The 5,989-nt window shown below is 39.2% G+C and overlaps 1 long non-coding RNA gene across 4 annotated transcripts in view; it reads left to right on the plus strand.

Annotated features, from left to right (window-relative positions):
• The first annotated feature begins 1,451 nt into the window (after positions 1-1,451).
• The window catches only part of LOC135097031 (uncharacterized), an 8,021-nt gene continuing 3,483 nt past the window's right edge, over positions 1,452-5,989 (plus strand). The window contains exons 1-3 of one of the 4 annotated variants that reach the window (XR_010265306.1): positions 1,452-1,622; positions 3,309-3,432; positions 3,923-4,138. This is a non-coding gene — a long non-coding RNA (uncharacterized LOC135097031). The remainder of the gene's footprint in view (positions 1,623-3,308; positions 3,433-3,922; positions 4,139-5,989) is intronic. The other 3 variants (XR_010265308.1, XR_010265307.1, XR_010265309.1) reach the window with 3 other exon arrangements.

Genomic DNA, 5,989 nt, shown 5'->3' on the forward strand with positions numbered 1-5,989 from the left:
GGTTTAATTATAAGTGATAGGCTATTTGGCGCGGGAACCGACTCCCTCTCTCTCTCTCTCTCTTAACACCTCACAGTGCTTCAAGTGACATATTTTCATTTCTATTCGCTTATAAAGTCAATGTACCCTCGCATTTCCTGCCATATAATTAAAGTATCCGGTTGTACCCCATGGTGAGGGTCCGCTTGTTTCCACCTCCTTCACCGAGGGAGGGAGGCAGACTGCTCCAGGCGTTTTGGGATTTTTTTTTATTTATTTATTATTTTTTATTGTCTTCCTCAGTGTACCTGGGAAACACCGTGCAGTGCGGATGTGTGTGTGTCCTCTTTTCATTTAAACACCAGGGAACGGGACCACAGAGGCACAGGAGGTCAATTAAGGTGAGTTTAGTAGTGACAGGTAGCAGAGGTCTGGCTTCAACCTACGACACTACCTGGAAAACACTGGAAATACCTGGAAAATACTTGATACTTAATAGCAAAAGGGGAGAAGAGAAGAGAAAATAATGCTATTTATCATGGAATAGAGGCGGACACACACACACACACACACACACACACACACACACACATAGATATATATACACACACACACACACACACACACACACACACACATATATATACACACACACGCATACACACAGCTGAAATTAATCCAGAAAACAGAGAAATAACCTTCATAACAACCACAAATAATAAGGAAAGAGAGATAGCCAACCTTGTTTTTATCTGAGCCCCCTCCCAGCCCTCCCGCGGCCGCCATGATGGATTGCCAGAGTCTACCCCGGGTTCCAATATTTTTTCTATTTTCTTAACTTATATATTTAGGCTTTTTAACTAAGATTTTATGGTTTGTAAAAATATTTGGTGGTGTTTTGAGTGTTTTGCGTGCGAGTGTTAAGGGAAACATGTCGATTATGAGGTTGTTTCAGCGTAAATAAGTGTTGCTGTTTGCCGTTAAATTTTTCATACCGCCAAACATAATTTTTTATTTCAGCCGCTAGGCAAGATTTTATGGGCTCAAAAAATCGTTTATTGTTTTTTAAATATGTTATGATGCTTTTGAGTGAAATACGTGGACTTTTAGAGGGGTTTTAGACCCGTTGAAAACTCAAAAAGTCGACATTTATAAATTATTTATTTATTTATTTCAGCTTCCGGTTAACTTCTGATTGTTTGTAAAAATAGTTTCGATTTTTTAAAGTGTATTGTGTTCGTGAGAAATGAGATTTGTGGACTTTGGAGTGTTTTTTTTTATCGTGTTTGTTCGAACACTTTTTCATATAGTTATTTAAATATAGCTTTATTATTACTGAAGCTTGGAATATTTTTATATCTCCAGAATTAATTTAAAATTATGCCCTTTCATAATATGTAAAGCATTCCGGCATAGCTCCATTTTTGCGAGGGGTCATTTTCAAAATCATTTGCGTAACGTAAATATGGCGGACGTGACGTCATCAGCCGCCTTCATCCGGGGACCGAGACCCTGGACCTTCCCACCTGCCAGTGCCCTTCCATCAGTATTTAGTGTTATTTCCTATATTTTCCAGCTGTTTTCATGCATAGAGAAGAATAGAAAGAGGAGTGAATTCTTCGTTTCTGTGGCGTTTTAAAAAGGCAGGGGATGTTTTTTTTATATATTTTTTTTATTTTTTTGTGTTTTTTTTTAGATTTTGGTGTTTTTCAAGTTTGTTTGGGTAGAAATTGTTGTTTTTTCGCTGTCCTTGGGTAGGTGTGTGTCTCTTCTGGGGTGTTTTGAAAGGAAATTCAGTGTTATTTAAATGTTTTTGGCTAGAAATGTGTGTTTTTTGATGTGTTGAAAGAAAGTCGCATGTTTTTCAGTGTGTTTGGGTAGAAATGTATGTTTTTTTGGGGTGTTTTGAAAGGAAATCACGTGTTTTTTCAGTGTTTTTTGCGTAGAAATTAATGTTTTTGAGCTATTTCTGACCGGTAATCAGTGTTTTCTTTGAGTACTGTTAATAGAAATAGCTGTTCTGGGCCGAATTTGTGTTTTTTGAGTATTAAAAGGAGAAAAATAGTGCTGCTAGGTGTTATTGGGCAGGAAAATTTGTGTTGCTAGGTGTTTTTGGGGAGGAAAATTGTGCTTCTAGGTGTTTTTGGGGAAGAAAATTGTGTTTGAAGGTGTTCTTTGGGGAGGAAAATTGTGCTTCTAGGTGTTTTTGGGGAGTAAAATTGTGTTTCTGGGTGTTTTTGGGGAGGAAAATTGCATTTCTAGGTGTTTTTGGGGAGGAAGATTGTGCTTCTAGGTGTTTTTGGGAGGAAAATTGCGTTTGAAGGTGTTCTTTGGGGAGGAAAATTGTGCTTCTAGGTGTTTTTGGGGAGTAAAATTGTGTTTCTGGGTGTTTTTGGGGAGGAAAATTGCGTTTCTAGGTGTTTTTGGGGAGGAAGATTGTGCTTCTAGGTGTTTTTGGGAGGAAAATTGTGTTCCTAGATGTTTTTGGGAAGGAAAATTGTGTTTCTGGGTGTTTTTGGGGAGGAAAATTGTGTTTCTGGGTTGTTTTAGGGGAGGAAAATTGTCTTTCTAGGTGTTTTAGGAGAGTAAAATTGTTTCTGGGTGTTTTTGGGGAGGAAAATTGTCTTGCTAGATGTTTTTGGGGAGGAAAATTGTTTATGGGTGTTTTTGGGGAGGAAAAATGTGTTTCTAGGTGTTTCTGGTGTGTGTGTGTGTGTGTGTGTGTGTGTGTTGCCTTGTCTTTCGTTGTACAGATGCTTATGCAGTGTGTGTGTGTGTGTGTGTGTGTGTGTGTGTGTGTGTGTGTTGCCTTGTCTTTCGTTGTACAGATGCTTATGCAGTGTGTGTGTGTGTGTGTGTGTGTGTGTGTGTGTGTGTGTTGCCTTGTCTTTCGTTGTAGCCTTCAGAAAAAAAATATTAAAGTTTTTACAGTGGGAAAATTTTGGTGGTGAGTGAGAAAATGACTCAAATATTACCTCAAATTTAACCTGATGTGGTGGAGCCTCACACTCCTCAGCTGCCCCTAACCAAACCTAACCTAACCCAAAGAAGCCTACCCGAACTTCTGTCTGGTGCTTCCTCCTCCCCAAGACTGGCTATCTCGTGTCATAATCCCAAGCTAGCCTAACCAAACTCTACCTAACCTAACCTAAGCAATTCTAACCTAGCCAAACCTTATCTAAGCAAGCCTAACCTAGCCAAGCCTTACCTAACCTAACCTAACCTAACCTAAAGAAGCCTACCCTAACCTAACCTAGCCTAGCCTAACCTAACCTAACCTGCATCCTCTTCCCACGGCCCCACTTAACCTAACCTAACGTAACTTTCAGAGCAACGGCAACCCTCCGATCCGGCAAGCAGGTTGGCGGCAGCGATGGCGGTGGCGGCAGCAGCGGTGGTGAGGTGGACGGCAGGGACGGAGGGGCGGTACAGGCTGCGGACATCAAGGAGAAAGTGAGCAGGGTGTTGTGTTGGTGTGTGTTGCTAAGCTGAGGTGTGAAGTGTGTGGTTGTCAACGCGCTGCAATATTTGTCAGTCAAGGCTCATGCAACACTGCCTCCATGCACAAGTGTGTCGGGAAAGTGATTCAAAGTTGTAAACGTTTTATTGTTTTAGTTTATTTATTTATTTGTTCATTTTGTTTTATTTTTTTATATATATAGGAGGGACACTGCTCAAAGCCAACTAAATACTACAAGAAAAAAATGCTGAGATAAAATTAAAGATTAAAAACACCTCACTTAACCTAACCTAACCTAACCTGACCTGACCTAACCTAACCTAACCTAACCTGACCTGACCTAACCTAACCTAACCTAACCTAACCTAACTTATCCTAACCTGACCTAACCTATCCTAACCTGACCTAACCTAACTTAACCTAACCTAACTTAACCTAACCTAACTTAACCTAACCTAACCTAACCTAACCTAACACCCACAGAAGAACGTGCGGAGAAGCAAGGTGGCATTCAGCAGTGTGATCCTGGACCTGGTCGGCTTGACGGTGGTGGTGCCTCTGTCTCCTGCTCTCTTTGACTGTTACTCCAAGCACGACTCCAGCGGCTTGTATTCCTCTGTGCTCTCCTGTGTGACTTGTTACCAGCATATCATCGGCGTCCCTGCGAGGTTCCACTCTGTCTTGTTTGGTGGTATGTGGGTATGTTGCGTTTTGTATTGGTTTGTATATTTCTAGTTTGGTTTTATGATTATTTTTTTCATTTTTTTTTATCCTGTTATCTATTTATTTATTTTTGTTTGTTTGTTTGTTTGTTTGTTTGTAGGGTGTGTGTGTGTTTGTTTGTGTTCCTGCTGTTCTATATTGCAGCTTGTTTTCTTGTTTTTGTTTTTTTGTTATTGTTATTTTGTGTTTTATTCCATTTCATTGTTCTGAAGGTGTTTTCAGGTATTTTTGGGGTGTTTTTGGGTGTTTTTGTATGTTTTTGGGGTGTTTTTGGGTGTTTTGGTGTGTTTTTGGAGTGTTTTGTGGTGTTTTGGTGTATTTTGAGGGTGTTTTGGTGTGTTTTTGGAGTGTTTTGTGGTGTTTTGGTGTATTTTGAGGGTGTTTTGATGTGTTTTTGGAGTGTTTTGTGGTGTTTTGGTTATTTTGAGGGTGTTTTGGTGTGTTTTTGGAGTGTTTTTGTGGTGTTTTGGTGTATTTTGAGGGTGTTTTGGTGTGTTTTTGGAGTGTTTTTTGGGTATTTTAAGGGTGTTTTGATGTGTTTTTGGAGTTTTTGGCTTGTTTTGGGGTATTTTAAGGATGTTTTGGTGTGTTTTTGGAGTGTTTTGATGTGTTTCTGGAGTTTTTGGGTTGTTTTGGGGTATTTTAAGGGTGTTTTGGTGTGTTTTTGGAGTGTTTTGATGTGTTTTTGGAGTTTTTGGGTTGTTTTGGGGTATTTTAAGGGTGTTTTGGTGTGTTTTTGGAGTGTTTTGATGTGTTTTTGGAGTTTTTGGGTTGTTTTGGGGTATTTTAAGGGTGTTTTGGTGTGTTTTTGGAGTGTTTTGGGATGTTTTGGTGTGTTTTCGGGTATTTTGAGGGTGTTTTGGTGTTTTTTTGGAGTGTTTTGGGATGTGTTTGTGTATTTTGGGGTATTTTGAGGGTGTTTAAAGGTGTTGTGGTGGTGTTAAATATTTTGTTTGTTTACTTTTTTTAGCTTTTTATTTTCTTATGCATTATTTTATTTCTTATTTATATTCCTATAGAGCTCCATTTTTTCTGTTTGCTTGTTTTGTTATTTGTTTGTATTTCCTTGTGTCTCTGAATGTGGTTAAAGAGAGGTGCAGTGTGGGTAAAGCATCATTTTCTTTTTCCTTTCCTCATTTCTTTACTTTTCCCTCTTATTCCTTCCTTTCTGTCATCATTACAAACCCATTCTATCATTTTCCTTACCATAAACCATCAAAACATCTTGACAATCTCATTTAAATCACTTTTTTTTCATTATCATCTGTTCCTTTACACTTTCTTGCTTTCTTTCACTTATTAATTCACTACACTCCTCTGCTTGTGTGTTTGGGAGTGTTTTGGGGTGTTTTGGAGGTGTTTTAGGGCTGTTTTTGCAAGTGTTTTGAGGTAAATTGTCTGTTTTGGGGTGTTTTGGAGGTTCTAGTTTAACAGGCTGTAGTGGAAGTTACTGGGGTTTTCAAGGGTGTTTTCATGGTTCTAGTTTAACAGGCTGTAGTGGAAGTTACTGGGGTTTTCAAGGGAGTTTTCATGGTTCTAGTTTAACAGGCTGTAGTGGAAGTTACTGGGGTTTTCAAGGGTGTTTTCATGGTTCTAGTTTAACAGGCTGTAGTGGAAGTTACTGGGGTTTTCAAGGGTGTTTTCATGGTTCTAGTTTAACAGGCTGTAGTGGAAGTTACTGGGGTTTTCAAGGGAGTTTTCATGGTTCTAGTTTAACAGGCTGTAGTGGAAGTTACTGGGGTTTTCAAGGGAGTTTTCATGGTTCTAGTTTAACAGGCTGTAGTGGAAGTTACTGGGGTTTTCAAGGGAGTTTTCATGGTTCTAGTT

Source organism: Scylla paramamosain, unplaced genomic scaffold (genome assembly GCF_035594125.1).
Source record: "Scylla paramamosain isolate STU-SP2022 unplaced genomic scaffold, ASM3559412v1 Contig11, whole genome shotgun sequence".
In the NCBI taxonomy this organism is placed as follows: Eukaryota; Metazoa; Arthropoda; class Malacostraca; order Decapoda; family Portunidae; genus Scylla; species Scylla paramamosain.